The sequence below is a fragment of the Lissotriton helveticus genome, chromosome 4_1 (assembly GCF_964261635.1).
Source record: "Lissotriton helveticus chromosome 4_1, aLisHel1.1, whole genome shotgun sequence".
NCBI lineage: Eukaryota > Metazoa > Chordata > Amphibia > Caudata > Salamandridae > Lissotriton > Lissotriton helveticus.
The window spans coordinates 1,068,411,497-1,068,427,665 of NC_136063.1; the positions used below are offsets into that span (position 1 = coordinate 1,068,411,497).

Here is a 16,169-nt window from a genome sequence, read left to right on the forward strand (position 1 = left end):
AGGCACGCTGCTAGGGGGTGGGCCGTAGCCACATGCAGTGGTGCGGGGTGGGGGGATGGGGGAGGGGTGTTGTTGTTTTTTATAATTTTTTGTCCCTATGGCCTTCTTTATTCTTCTTGGTTTTGGTTGTATTCCTTTTTCCCTTTTATTTTTCTTTCTTTTGTATTTCTTTTTCTTCTTTCATTTTTTCGTATATTTTAGATCAGACGGAGGGTCGGGTGGTGTTCTTTTTGGGTAGGATTTAGCACTTTGTGCTTATGTTGTTTGCACTGTTTATTGGATTTTGTGTGTACGGCGTTGATATTAGTACACAGCCATTGAATGCTCGCATATCCTGTTTTCACTTCCCTATTATATTTTTAGAGGGCGTGTATCCTCCTCCATGGCTTGTTCTAAGTAAATTCGCTTTATTGTATGACACTGGATCCTTTCTTCCTGCTGTAAGATTATGCCCTCTCACATCCTGCTATATAGTGGTTAAGTTTGCACATAAATCCTGAAGTGATATATCGACTGGGTGGGCACTGACTGGCGCGGAATGAAGTATTGTGTTTGTGTATCCTGCCTATAATGTTCAACGCACGAATCCTAACTATTGCTGCTCCTTTAGTTGATACTATGTCGTATGGCTCGCCCTTTCGGTTGTCTGGTCTGAATGTATGACACCTCTTTAAACTTATAAAATGAAACCTACGTTATTCTCTTATGTCTGCTGATAATACACCGTAGCGCTCTTATTTTTAGCTTTTCCGCATAGTAAGACGACCTGGAATGTTGTTGATTGTCATAGCGGCCGGCCCGTAGTGGTTGTAGGCAGACGCTGTGTACTATGCATAAGATCAATAAAGGTTTTCACAAAAAAAAAACAAAAAAAAAAAACACTGGATTTCAAGATCATAGCGATATTATTTATAGTTTGGGATTTCAATTTAGCAGACCATACTATCCTACGCTCATTCTGCAACAAACTGGTTAGCTATACTACCAGTGATCTCTTAAATATACAAAACAATGCGGGGAAAACAATAGCGATTTATGATCACTACCTAATGATTCCCTGATTACAAGATCTTTTACTTTGCCAACATTTTCAGAAGATATTATAGCATAGTCAATCAATGTATGGAATAGAGTGTTACACAGTTGAGTGTAGGGTAGAGTACAGAGAGCCACAGAGTGTAGTAGATTCTTGAAGAGTGTTGTTGCATAGAGTGCAGTAGAGTGTCATACAGTGGAGAAGATTAGAGTGGCGTATCATATATTGGGGCAGATTGGGTACAGTGCCGTAAAGTGGAGTAAAGTGGAGTGGATTGATGTTGTGTATAGTGTCATCCGGTACAGTGTAAAAGCGTCTAGTGGAGAAGTGCTGAGAGGTTTTGCATTAAGTGGAGTGGGGTCCAGTGTTGTGGCATACAGTGTAATAGCGTACAGCACATAGGCATAGAGTGGAGAGGCAGCGAGGTTAGTGGCATAGAGCGAATGGTGTTGGGTGGAGTGGTGTAGAGGGAGTTGCATGGAATGTTGTACAGTATAGTACAGTGTTGGGTAGTGGCATAGAGTGGTGTAGAGTGTTGTTGAGTGGCATTTTGTAAAGTAGAGTGGAGTGACATCTCCTATAGTGTTGTGTCGTACAGTGGCGTACAGTGGTGCCGCGCAGAGTGGAGTGTCATACAATGGTTTGGATTGGGGAACAGTAGAGTATAGTGGATTTGATTAGTGGTGTATAGTGTCATCAAGTACAGTGTTAGAGCATCAAGTGGAAAGGCGTAGAGAGGAGTTGCATTGTGTGGAGTGTGGTCTAGTGTTGTGGCGTGCAGTGTCATAGCATACAGCATAGAGGCGTAGAGGGGAGCGGCAGTTAGTGGAGTGCCACTAAGCAAATGGCATTAGGTGGAGTGGTCTAGAGGAGTTGCGTGGTATGTTGTACAGAACAGTGTTGTATAGGGGCATAGAGTGTTGTGGAGTGGCATATTTTAAAGTAGAGTGGAGTGGCAGCTAATATAGTGGCGTGTCGTACAGTGTCTCTCTCTGAGGTGTTGGGTATTGGCACTTCTGCCTGTCTTCAATTTCCTCATAGTACACAGATCCCTTAATTCTAAAAAATGGAATGTGTCATACTTGGATGCCTGTAACGTACTGACATCTGGCAGGTACCCACCGGTTCCTGGCCTTGAAGACATTACTAGTGAGGTGCGGTGTATGCACTACCTACTCTAGTTGTTTACCTACTAAACTCTCTTGAGTTGTAGAAAGGGTGTGCTAAGCCCTTGACACACAACTCTAAGTCCAGTAGAACTTACTGTATTTAAGCTTGTATTATCTGTACCTTTGGTACCTCTAGTGGTTTTCAAATGATCAATCACTTGAGATTATCTGGTAAAACAATGGCAAGCTGGAATCCCACACGCTGCTCACCAATGTGAGAAGTTGGCCTGGCATATGCTGACCACTATTCTAGTGGGCACCTTGCACCAGTCCAAACGACCCTTATTGATGGTAGGTTAAAGACAACCTCAACCCGTTAACCGCGGCGTGAATTCCGTCGCGGTGCGGGTAATTTCTTGCGCGGGCGGGGCCACGTCGGCCAACAGACGTGCGCAGCACTACCAAGGTAGTGCTCGCGACGGCCGTTGGCGACGGCCGCAGCAAACGGGTTAATAGAAAGCTATCCTAGTGGTAGCTGTGGAGAGCAACCTTGTCTAAGTCTTGAAGGAATGTAAAGCAGCTTGTTGTACCAGTCTATAATATCATGAATGACCAAATGAAAGGAGAACCACACCAGGTATATATATAAAATATATGTATTTTTTCTAAACACATCCCTCTAGTCCCTTTATGAGTCTAGAGGCAAAAGTACATTCAGTAAACTTAATAACACACAGTAAATTAGCACAATATACGTTGAGCCCTGGGGCGTACCAAACCATATATTAAGAAAGTGGTATAAGAACCACGACTTGCATAGACTCAAGGCCTAGAGCCTTTAGAACCACTGAGACCACCAGGAACCACCCAAGATAGTGACACAGGGGACCCACGGGGGTGCGTGCAGTGTGTGAACACAGCCGTGAATCACCATTAACTTCTTTGGGGAAAGTCTCGGTAGGAATTTTAAAGATAAAGAACACTTAGAAGAGGGCTTGGAGCAAACCCCTTTAGAACTAGGGGGTTTTAGAGCCAACACCCACGGGAGCACCGGAGTACTCGAGTTACCTCATCCAGGGAAGCCGATGCATAGGTGTCTTTTGGTGTTGGGTTTCGTCATCGTTTTCAATGGCGATCTGCTGCAAAATGCTACTGGCATCCAAGTGGAAAGTGTCCGGGTGGGTCCAAGGCTGGATCGAAGATATGAGGAACCTGAAAGCAGAGGGGACAGAGGCGATGAGCGGATGCCCACCGATGTCGGGTGATTTTAGGTAAAGAAGGTGAAGCTTGACTCTTCAGCCACCAGGAGGTATCGATGATGACCAGGTTCTGGAATTGAGCTGTCCCACAAAGGATGCCGAGTGCTGCGGTGTCGGTTTGCAGATTGGACCCAACAAGCTGCGGCAACAGCAACCCACGCAGAAAGCAGAGATTGGCTTCAGTGCAGACCAGCAAGGTCTGAGGGACTCACCCCGCGTGGGGAGTCAGGGCATGTTATGTTATGTTATGTTAACAGCCATTTTTAAAGCGCACGTACACCCGAGGGCTTCATGGCGCTGACTAAGAGCATGACCCAGATGAAAAAGGGTAAGCCTAGGCTGACGGAAAAAGCCAGGTCTTAAGCTGTTTCCTAAACACTAAGAGGTCGGAACAGGAACGCATCTCCAGAGGAAGGGAATTCCAGAGTTTAGATGCAAGAACAGCGAACCTGCGTCCACCCTGGCGTTGCAGCTTGAAGATAGGTGTGGACAGAAGGTGAAGGTTAGCAGACCGGAGATTGCGGGAGGGGACATATCTAGACAGAAGGGTGTTAAGGAATTGGGGGCTGAGGGTATGGAGGGACTTAAAAACAATACAGGCAGTTTTGAATTGCACTCGTTGGGTGAAAGGAAGCCAGTGGAGTTGTTTGAGCAAGGGCCTAGCTGATTGCCAACGGGGACGTTGGTGGATCAGTCTGGCAGCTTGGTTCTGAACCAGTTGGAGACGTTTGCCAAGGTGCAGTGGGAGGCCCAGATAGATGGAATTGGCATAATCCAGGCGGGATAGAACTAACGCTATCACCACCTGGATCAAGGCCGACTGGGTCAACATCCGACTGATTTTTTTTATCCTGCAAAGCTGGTAGAAGCAGGAGGATACCACCGAGCTCACCTGAGTTTTCAGTATAAGGTCTCTATCAATAATCACTCCCAGGCTTTTGACTGATGTAGAGGTTGTGGGCGCAAGACCTAATTCCGGCGGACAGTATTGGGTACCCCAACATATTTGGCTTTTGCCATTGAGGATTATTTCCGTCTTTCCAGGATTCAATTTTAAATGATTAGCATCCATCCAGCCGCGCATGTGTAGCATGGTATCCTGGAATTCCCTGATTGAGTCGGGAGAGCTGTCGATGGTAAAGATGAGCTGTAAGTCGTCGGTATAATTAAAAGTGGCGACTTTAAACTTTCCCAGGGATTGAATCAAAGGGACAAGGTACAAGTTAAACAAAAGAGGGGACAAAGAAGAACCCTAAGGGACCCCACAGGTCGTCTGCATTTTAGGAGCAGTAAAGGGGGCCATGCGGACCGCCTGAGTGTGGTCGCTAAGGAAAGACCTAATCCAATTATAGCCCGAGCCCCGTATGCCTGCCTGTTCGACACGGTCCAATAAGATGGCATGGTCGACCGTGTCGCACGCGGCAGACAGATCTAAAAGGACCAGCGCTCGGGGTATTCCCTTGTCCGCATTGACACGGAGAGAATCCATGACAGCGGTGATAACAGTGTCGGTGGAGTGGACTGGCCGAAACCCGGCCTGGTGGGGGTCCAGGTAATTGGAGTCCTCAATGAAATTGAAGAGATGAGTAGTGACATAGGCTTCAAGGAGTTTAGCCAAGTAGGGAAGGAGAGAGATTGGCCTGTAATTAGACAGGGCTGAGGAGTCCGCCCCTGGTTTTTTTTAACAGGGGGATAATTACTGCCTCTTTGAAGGCTTTCGGGACCACCCCCTGTGAGAGGGAGGCATTGAGAAAGGTCAAAATAGGGACAGGATGAGCCGAGAAAATTTCCTTTAAGATATATGGGGGACAACAGTCCCTAGGAGAGCCAGATTGTTCCGATGCCGACCGGCCCAACACCGCAGGAGTGAAGAACGTCCCAATCCTCTACCCTCACCGTGACCTCCAACACCCGCAATCAAAACGGATGGTGGAGAACCCGACACCGGGGGGTGGTGGGTAACAAAACAAGGGAACCCAAGGTCTTGGGGAACACAACTCGTCTCCTCTGGCTTCCTGGCAGCTGACAGCTTGACACAGACGAGACCGCTAAAAAACCCTGGAATCTAAAAAAGAACACGAAGGTAGCACAAAAACGGCCGTTATTCAGCTCCTTCGTGAAACCATCCAAACACAGCGTATAACAAGATGGTTTGGATACAAAAAAGGGATAATAACGGGACGTTGGAACTCAAAGGAAACGCAGCCGCGAATCCCAGAACGTCACCGAAGATCAAAAACAGGTCCCCAATAAAGGGTTCTGAAATGCCAAAGGGAATAGGAAAACAAGGGAGCAGGGGAAAAAAGGGGATCAAAACCCAGCACTAGAAAAGACCGCTGGAAAGGAGCTCGAAGGAAGGGAAACAAGGTAGAACCACAGGAACAGGAACCACACGGCAAGGGACCAATAAAGAAACCAAGCATCTGTTTCCTGTTGGCAACCCCCTTTTAAAGCGAGCTCTAGGGAGCGTCCATAAATTCGCATATGCACTTGGCACGTTTAAGAAAAACCGCTAACGGGGAACTAGACAGAAGGAACCAGGCCCCCTTGAACCCCAACAGTACCCCCTCCCGAAAGCCTCCCTACAGGCCTTGGCTTCCCAGGATGCAGGCGATGAAACAGACGAACTAACCGGGCAGCATGAACCCTACTTGCCGGAACCCAAGAACGGTCCTCTGGGGTATAACCCCTCCAGTCAATTAGGTAATACAGCCGTCCCTTCATCCGCTTGGAATTCATAACAGTTTTAACCTCATACTCCACATTATCATCTATTAAAACGGGAGGAGGAGGTGGCAACTCTTGAGAAGTGGTGACGTATGGCTTCAACAAAGAGGTGTGAAATACAGGATGAATACCATACTCAGCCGGTAAAGCCAACCTGATCGCAACTGGATTCACCACCTTCTGAACAGGAAAGGGACCTACAAACCGAGGCTGTAATTTTCTTGGTCCTGGTAACTTCAGATTCTTCGTTGATAGCCAAACCCTAAACCCAACAGCATACAGAGGAGCTGGCCGTCTATGCCTATCTGCCTGTTCTTTCATGGCTTTCTTGGACTCAAATAAATGCTGTTGGGCTTTCTTCCAGATTTCAATCAAACCCCTACTCAGGGAATCCACTGCTGGTACCCTCTCAGATGGCTGAATAGCAATGGTTTAGGGATGGAACCCCATTGAACAATAAAACGGTGACATGCCTAAAGCTGAGTGCATGCTGTTATTATATGCAAACTCAGCCACTGGAAGGGCTTGTACCCAACTGCCCGTCAGTGACGTTAGCAACCAGCGCAAATACTGCTCCATGGTTTGATTGGTACGTTCTGTTTGCCCGTCGCTTTGTGGATGGTAAGCTGTGGACAAACGTACTTCCATCTTTAATGATCGACACAGGGCAGTCCAAAAATGTGAAACAAACTGTGCCCCTCTATCTGAAATGATGGCAGTAGGAACCCCATGCAGTCGGATCACTTGGGCCATAAACACATCAGCCAATTCTCTAGATGTAGGTAACCCTGGCAAGGGAACAAAGTGAGCCATTTTTGTGAATAAATCCACAACAACTAAAATGGCCGTAAACCCTGAATCAAGCGGCAAATCGGTCACAAAGTCCATACTGACCGTATGCCAGGGAGAAGGAGGCACTGGCAATGGGAGCAACAACCCAGACGGAGACATGTGCGAGGACTTACTAACAGCACACACCGGGCATGAGGCCACAAATACCTGTACATCATGGGCCAGAGACTTCCACCAAAACCAACGCATACACAGCTCTTTGGTCTTATTGACCCCCGGATGCCCAACCAAGGAGGAAGAATGACAATATGTAAGAACCAGTGTACGCAATTCGGGGGGCACAAACAACTTCTTTGCCTGATACAATAACCTTTACCGTGATTCCAGGTTCCGACAGCCACGGACCCAGATCTAACTGCTTCATTTCATCCTGCATTTTAACCATGAAATCGTCCATGGAAGCACAACCAACTATCTTATCACCAGGAATCATAAAACAGGACTCCTCCGTCTTGTTTCCTTGTGACGGATCCGCATAAATCCGAGATAATGCGTCAGACTTCCCCTGTTGAGCAGCTGGCCTATACGTGATGGTAAAATCATATTCATTGAAGAATAGCACCCATCTCATCTGTCTGGGAGTTAAAGCCCTAGCGGACCGGAAAAACTCCAAGTTCTTGTGATCCGTATAGATGGTAATGGGGTGACGAGCCCCCCAAAGGTAACGGCGCCATTCCTCAAAAGACAACTTTATGACCAATAGTTCCCTTTCGGCAATCATATAATTCTGCTCAGCAGGTAGTAGTTTCTTTGAAAAGTACGCAATTGGATGCATCAACCCAGATTCATTGTCACGCTGAGACAACACGCCCCCAATGGCTAGCTGGGACGCATCTGCCTCTACATAAAACGGAAGAGCGGGATCAGGATGCATCAACACAGGAGCAGATGTAAAAAGCCCAATCAATCTTTCCAAAGCCAACTGTGCCGCAGGCGTCCACTCAAACACCACTCCCTTCTTCAACAATGAAGTCATAGGCGAAACAATGTCAGAGAAATGACTGATAAAACGCCTGTAGAAGTTGGCGAAACCAAGTAGCACCTGTATAACCTTAACACATGCGGGTATGGGCCAGTTAACTATAGCTTCGATCTTCCGGGGATCCATCTCTATACCATCCGCAGATATCAGGAATCCCAAAAACTCAACATGTGTCGCACCGAAAGTGCATTTATCCAGCTTGACAAATAAACGATGTTCCAACAACTTGGACAAAACCTGCGAAACATGAGCATCATGTTCCTCAAAGGACGGGGAAAAAACCAAAATATCATCAATGTAAACAATCACACTGACATCCAAAAACTCACGCAAAACCTCATTTATAAAAAACTGAAAAGCGGCAGGGGCGTTACACAAACCAAAAGGCATAACACAATATTCAAACAAACCAAACTTAGTACGGAACGCCGTTTTCCATTCGTCGCCCTCGCGGACGCGAACGAGATGGTAAGCACCTCTTAAATCAAGCTTTGTGAACACCTTGGCATGTCGCAGCTGGTCTAACAACACGGGTATAAGAGGTAATGGGTACTTGTTCTTTATTGTGACCTTATTCAACGCTCTGTAGTCTACGCAAGCGCGAAGATCACCCTGCTTCTTCGGTATAAAAAATATGGAGGAAGACACAGGCGAAGAAGAAGGCCGAATAAACCCATTCTTTAACATCTCATCCAAATACTGCCGTAGATGTTTCTCCTCCGGCTCCGACAACGCATAAACCCTACCACAGGGCAAAATGGCCCCCGGAACCAAATCAATACGGCAATCGAAAGCCCTGTGTGGTGGCAATACACACGCCTGATCCTTATCAAACACCTCCTTATATGCCACAAACGAAGGAGGCAAACCGTTCTGATCGCAACCACTCGCTGCACAAGACAACGGAGACACCCTATCAGTCGCCTCACAATAACAGCGAAGAAGACAATACTCCGAATCAAGCGTAACCAGCCTCCGCGCCCAATCGATTCTGGGATTATGGGCCTGTAGCCAGGGTACCCCGAGTACCACCCCAAATGCTGGTGCGGCAATCAGATCGAAACAGACCGTCTCAGAATGCCCATTATCAAATGTCATCAACAAAGGTTCGGTTTGTCGTACAATCGACCCAGAGGTTAGCTCCGTGCCGTCAATAGCCCTCACGGGTTCAGGTTGTTTCTTCATCACACAGGGAACCATCAACGACTCGGCCAACCCAATGTCCACAAAGTTCCCTGTGGCCCCACAATCCAATAATACCGACAAGGAAGCTCTACCACAAGATGAGTAAGCGAAGCAAGCCGATATCGTGAAATGATGCGGGACTTTTTGAACCGCCCCTTGTACGTCATATGGGTTACAAAAACCCCTTTCATGGACTAAAGGACTCTCACAATCCCTTCCCACGAAAGCCACAGCCTTATTCTCCAGGATCCGAGACGGTTTCACTGGACACTCTCGAGCAAAGTGTCCACCCCTCCCACAATACAAACACAACTGCAACAAGCGCCTTCGCTCCTTTTCCTCCTTGGATAAAGGACCCCGCACCCCACCCAAAGGCATAGGTTCAGGATCTATTTTCACGCCCCCATTCTCAGATGTTTCTCTCTTGGTTACAGTTGTCCTTGGGGGTTGAAACCTGATCTTTTCCACTTTTCTTTCACTCATACGATGGTTGAGTTTGACAACCAAATCGATGAACTCAACACAATCTTCAGGGGGGTCTACAACCTGGGGGACTATATCTTTTAAGTCCTCGCACAAGCCCTGATAAAACAAAGAGGTTCTTTTTGCCATGGGCCATTGTATCTCTGCTACTAGGCGATTGAAAGTAGCCACATAACCCAAAAGATCCTGCTTACCCTGCCGGAGCTTTAACAATTCAACGTCGCTTGCCTGCATAAAAGCATGCTTAGCAAACAGACTATGCATCTGGTTCTTAACCTTTTCAGCGCGACCGCGATTCCCCCTCCGGTGCTGGGCCGTAATAAAAACGGGTGTGGTCGTGACGGAACGGTTCCGTCATGAGCACAGCTCAACCGTAGCTCATGACGGAACCGTTCCGTCATGAGCATGGAAGGGGTTAAAGGCCGGAAAACTATTCAACACAGCGTCATTGTTTTCCACTAAGGGGACCGCCCAACTAGCTGCAGTACCCGAAAGATATGAGATCACAAACGCTACTTTAGTAGTGTCGTCAGGAAAAGCGGTTGGTCGACACATAAAGTGCAAATGGCACTGGTTCATGAATATAGCATATCTGCTACTATCCCCGGAAAACCTCTCTGGAGCTGCAAGAGGCACCGGCACGGGAGTGTTCACTGTAACGGACAAAGGGGAAGGAGACCCACTCTGCCCCCTGCTCCTCTCAAATTGAAATGTGGCTGGTTGAATCAATGGGGGCTTAGCCTTAACTGAGGGATCCCTCCCTCTTCTTTTAGTGCTTTCCTTCACCTCACTCAATGTCCCTCGTAACTCCTGGTTCTCCTGACGCAAGGATTGGACTTCACCCTGTATGTGCGCTAAAGCCCGGATGATTTCCTGCATCGAAGAAGCCCCCCCTGCTGCCTCCTCAACCATTCTTCACTCGGGCGGTGTGTTAATTCGTGGGCTTGGTTTTCTGTTCCGATGCCGACCGGCCCAACACCGCAGGAGTGAAGAACGTCCCAATCCTCTACCCTCACCGTGACCCCCAACACCCGCAATCAAAACGGATGGTGGAGAACACGACACCGGGAGAAGGTGGGTAACAAAACAAGGGAACCCAAAGTCTTGGGGAACACAACTCGTCTCCTCTGGCTTCCTGGCAGCTGACAGCTTGACACAGACGAGACCGCTAAAATGAAAGAAGGAGACAAGATTAAACACACCCCTACTACTATTACCAGTGCCAAGTACACATTTGAACCACCGACCTCCATGCTTACCCCAGATAACAAACGGGAATGGCTTGATACGAAACAGGAATTCTTCCACTGCAATCGTATTGTTTGTTTCTTGCGTAACCCCAGACCAACCACGCCCCCTCGGGAAACACCGAGAATGACTAAGGGGGTGGAATTCACAATTCTTAGGACAAAAAAGGACAGGGGAAAAATGGTATCAAAGGGAATACGAAAGACACCCAAAAAAAACCTGGAATCTAAAAAAGAACACGAAGGTAGCACAAAAACGGCCGTTATTCAGCACCTTCGTGAAACCACCCAAACACAGCGTATAACAAGATGGTTTGGATACAAAAAAGGGATAATAACGGGACGTTAGAACTCAAAGGAAACGCAGCCGCGAATCCCAGAACGTCACCGAAGATCAAAAACAGGTCCCCAATAAAAGGTTCTGAAATGCCCAAGGGAATAGGAAAACAAGGGATCAGGGGAAAAAAGGGGATCAAAACCCAGCACTAGAAAAGACCGCTGGAAAGGAGCTCGAAGGAAGGGAAACAAGGTAGAACCACAGGAACAGGAAACACACGGCAAGGGACCAATAAAGAAACCAAGCACCTGTTTCCTGTTGGCAACCCCCTTTTAAAGCGAGCTCTAGGGAGCGTCCATAAATTCGCATATGCACTTGGCACTTTTAAGAAAAAACGCTAACGGGGAACTAGACAGAAGGAACCAGGCCCCCTTGAACCCCAACACAGATTTCACTCTAGTGATGAGGGTTTGTAAGGAGTCTGCATTGATAGGTGGAAAGTGATCGAAGACGTAATCACTAGAGATCAGGGGGGTGGTGTTCAATATGGTGGCAGTAACTGGAATACTGGCATTAATTGTGGACATTTTGTCCCGGAAGTATAGGTTAAGGGAGTTACACAGATCCTGAGTCGCCGTTGTATTGGGGTTGACTCTCTCCATGTTTGAAAGCTTATTGACGATGGCGAAAATGTCCTTAGACTTATTTTGAGAGTGGGTGATTAAATTTGAGAAGTAAAGTGCCTTGGCTTGGACAATAGCTTGTTTATAAGCAGAGCGAGCAACTGTGTAAGTGGATTTGGCCTGAGGCTCGTAGTTTCTCCTCCACTTGCGTTCCTTATGGCGAATATCTAATTTTTTTGCCTTCAAGTCCTCGGAAAACCACTTCTGAGAGTCCGGGCGACGGCCTTTTCTGAATTTCTTCAGGGGAGCATATATATTGCTTGCACCCAGCAGCCAGCGAGAGATGTTCATTTCGGCCTGCTCGAGATTTATATTATCAGTAGGGATGGTGCTAGCTAAATTGTCTAGAAAAGCTTGTTTGTTAATGGTGCTCCATTTCCTGATAAGACCTCCGGCCATTGTCGGAGATTTACTATCACTTGCCATAGAAATAGTGAATTTTATCAAAGAATGATCCGACCAAATGCAGGGGCATATGATGGGATTGGAGATAGTAAGGTTGTTTCTCCACACCTGATCAAGAATATGACCTTTCACATGTGTGGCGGAATTGATATGATGGCAGAAATTGAGACTCGATAGAAGTTCCATTAGTTCGACGGCCTGCGGGCCGCCTGAGTCATCGTTACACCAATAGTTAAAATTGCAGAGCAGAAGGATTTTAGTATTGTCTGTAACCACAGTAGCTAACTGTTCGCACAGGGAGAGAGGGAAAGAAATAATGTAGTGAGGGGGTCTATAGATGAGGACGCAGGTTAATGGGCCAGTCTTAGAATCTAATTTAATGATTAGGTTATCTACTCAGGGAAGATTCAAGGCATGTCAAGAGCAACCAGAGAAGCCCAAGGAAAAGTAGAGTTACCTTCGAGGGGACCCACCAGTCAACGGACCAGGGATCGCGAAGGAGCCTCGAGCTGAAATGCAAGAAGTGGGCTCATGGAACACTCATGGAGTGTAGGCTCACAATCTTTGATGTAGATGGTGCTCGGCGCTTAGGCTACAAGTAACCCAATGCACAACTTCAGGAAACCTTGGGAAGTCGATGCACTAGCAAATGTGCACGGTGTCCAGGAGTTCTGGTTCCACGTCACTCGTGAAGGCTGCTGGTCTCAGCTTTGCTGGGATCTCGTATCAGCCGCTGAGAAGTCTGAAAATCCTTGTCCTGTGTCGCAAATACTTCGGAGTCCGGCGGGAGCTTCGGAATTGCAGACCAGCAAGATGCTTTGTTGGTGCCTGCTTGAACAGGGGAGTCACTCCTTGACCCTAAGGGAGATTCTTCCGTCCTCTAGTCTTTAGTAGAGCGTCGAAGTTCCAGGATTCAGTATCAGAGTTTCGTCCAGATGTAATCTAAAGTCCTGTTGCCAGGGGTTGGACACACCTCCCTGTGACAGGAAACCTGTTGTCCAGGCCTCCGCTGCTGGAGTTTCGTCCAGCAGCAGGAGGCCAGACTCGTGTCTGTGTCTGCAGCATCCATTTTGTGATGCTGCTTCTCTTTTAAACTGTTACCGGTTAGACCACCTTATTCAGGCTGCAGTAGCAGTCCTGTGGTGTCATTTTGGATGGCTTCCCAGGGGTGGCATAATACATTCTTCAGCCCCTAGTACGCCTCTGGGGTACCTATGTCCTTGGTACCTATGATACCATATACTAGGGACTCACAAGGGTACCCCAGTAACCAAACTGGAGTGTACCTAAAGTACATGCAATCATTTTAGAGAGCAAGCAGCAAGGCTGGGGTCCTGGATAGCAGGGCCCCAGCCAGACAAAAGTTGAAAAACAGTGAAACACCAGCAAAAAGTGGGAGTAACCATAGTAAGCAGATCCTACTCTCCTACACACAAAGTCACATTTTCTGCTAACTGGAGATTTTAATCTAAATTTGTTAGAAAACCCCTGTTGAAGCATGGCAGAAAGTATGGAGGATATCCAGTGGAGGATTCCCACAGAAGTCTCACGACCGCAAAGATTCGATTCTTTGGGGTGCTCCCTACTTGTAGCCTTAGAGGCATTGTCAATGCAAGGCACTGAATGGTCACTTGCTACAGGATCAACCCATATGCACTATGCATTATTGCTCAAAGATGTCAGTAGTGTTGGTTTACACTTTCATTTCCATTACTCTTTTCAACAACATTCAAACCTATTCCATCCAGCTGCGCTGTGAAAGTGACCATATGCCTCAGGTTTGGGGATTTTGCACCACAATCAACACCAACCCATCATTACCAGCGATATGGACAAATGAACTGTATTACACCTGGAGACGGATTAAATGGAGTTCGGAAATCTCTATAAAGTATAATGGTTGGAAAACAGCATTAGCGTACCAGGGGAGGCCATCAATAGATACCATTAGTGATTGGGGAAAAGCTAGCACAAACTCTAATCGCCTCCTTGGCCAGCAACAAACAAGGCTCTGACCCCTTAAAATTCATGGACTCCAAACCCTGGTATACAAAGAAGCTGAGGATGTTAAAAAGAACATTAAATTAGAAGTGCTGTGCATTTACTAGCAATCCCGAAATTAATCACCATTCCTGTAACTTGGACCTGCTTCTCCTGACTACTGCATAGAGGGTATTCGATTGTCAGCTTGCACACATGACTGGACTGCTCATCTCCTCTTCCTGGTGGGTTCTTTATGGCATTTTCTGGTAACTTAACCTTGCCTCTGGTTGTGTGCTTGTCTCTCCTGAGTGGCCTCCATATAGTTGTTTGGAAGCTTAAGCATCCTACCAGAGTGTGGGCTTCTGTTGGTCTTGGTTGGACTTCACAATAGCAAACAATTGTGTTTTAGCATTGACTCAGTGGGATCAGGCCCAGGTGATCCACTGAAAACTGCATTTAGTAGTCCTAGTGTGGCTTAATTGACCCTCCGGTAGGTTGAATGTCGGTCACGCCTATGTGGACTATGTAGCAGATATCCTGCTGAACACCACTGATGCACTACTTAATATGCAGTTCACTTCTAAAGATATAAGGCTGTATGCATGACTACATCTGTCCTCACATTGTCTGCAAAACATTTAACTATACCATCCTCATTTAACATGTAAACCCTCATGCACCTTAGCCAACATGTCCCATAGAGAATAAAATACAGTCAACACACTTGCAGTCATGCACTCGTAACCAGCCTCATCAGAAGTATGATGGGCTGTATAAATGATTCAATTGGAGTAGTAGGTCATCCATGTAGTGCAGTAGGAGACATGAAAGGAGTTTGAGACTGGGGCACAAGAGACGCCTATGCCTGGATGACTTTTGTTGTCCATGGAGAAAGGCATCGAAAGGGTAATTTAAAAAAACAACCCACCCAGGCAGAATTTTGATTACCCTTAGGGCCACTATTTTGTGGCAGACAGGGGCAGATTCTATGGATGCAATGTCCAATCTCATATGAGTTCATGGTCAAAGTGTCACGTCTGACAAGAAAAAACTTCATCCAGCAATGCCGAGAAGAAAGGTCTGTAGCCAACAGTCCATGACAAGTGGTGTGATCACACGCCTGATCGATCTTAATCTTTGATGCTCAGAGTGAACCTGGCATGGTAGTTTGTGCTGGGCTATTCCTCTTGGAGCAGGGCCAAGGCTGATATACATATGGCAAACCCCTGTCTTGTGTGGCATGGTGGGCAAAAAATGATGAATTGAGATGCTGTCCATGAAAGTAACCAGTGGCTAAGGTTATCAAACATTCCTTCCATCACTTTTTGTATTCCTTTGATGATTGTTGGCACAGATGTCTTCGTGGAAGATACCGAGTCCAAGAAAAGGGAATTCACTTTAAGGGGATTGACGGGAAGCTTTATGCTTGTTGCCCTGTTTCTTTATTATGTCTCTCTTCTCCCTCAAGTAACAAATCTACATGATCCAACAGCAGCACTTGTTATATGAAAACCAGTACTGGTAATGCAGTAGAATGTTGTCCTCATATCCCCCTCGCCCCCCACCTCAACATTAATGCGAGCCCTATCCTCCCACTCCCTTCATTAAGCCCCCATTTTAGGTTTACATATGTTATCTCCCTGTTACTCCTTGTTCTCTCAATACTAAAACTGCCAATTGCGGATTTGAAATGTCAAAAAAGATCATCATAATTTTATAAAATGGAGAATCTGCTTAATAGATGATTTGGGTTGTGCAATAGTTAGGAAGCACTGTATGAATAGTATTACAATACAATATATTTTGAGCCTGATGCAGAGTTTGGGCGGTGGCTAATCTTCCTGGCATTGCAGTGACTGAAAATCTGCCATTTGTAAACTTCTCTGGCAGGCTGTCGAGGTTTCTCTGCAAAAGTACTTGAATATGCTGTAAACCCAAGCC

At 46.7% G+C, this 16,169-nt stretch overlaps 1 protein-coding gene across 1 annotated transcript in view; it reads left to right on the forward strand.

The window, feature by feature from the left end:
• The window catches only part of DNAH5 (dynein axonemal heavy chain 5), a 5,174,212-nt gene that overhangs the window by 934,998 nt on the left and 4,223,045 nt on the right, over positions 1–16,169 (forward strand). The gene's annotated exons all lie outside the window — the stretch shown is intronic.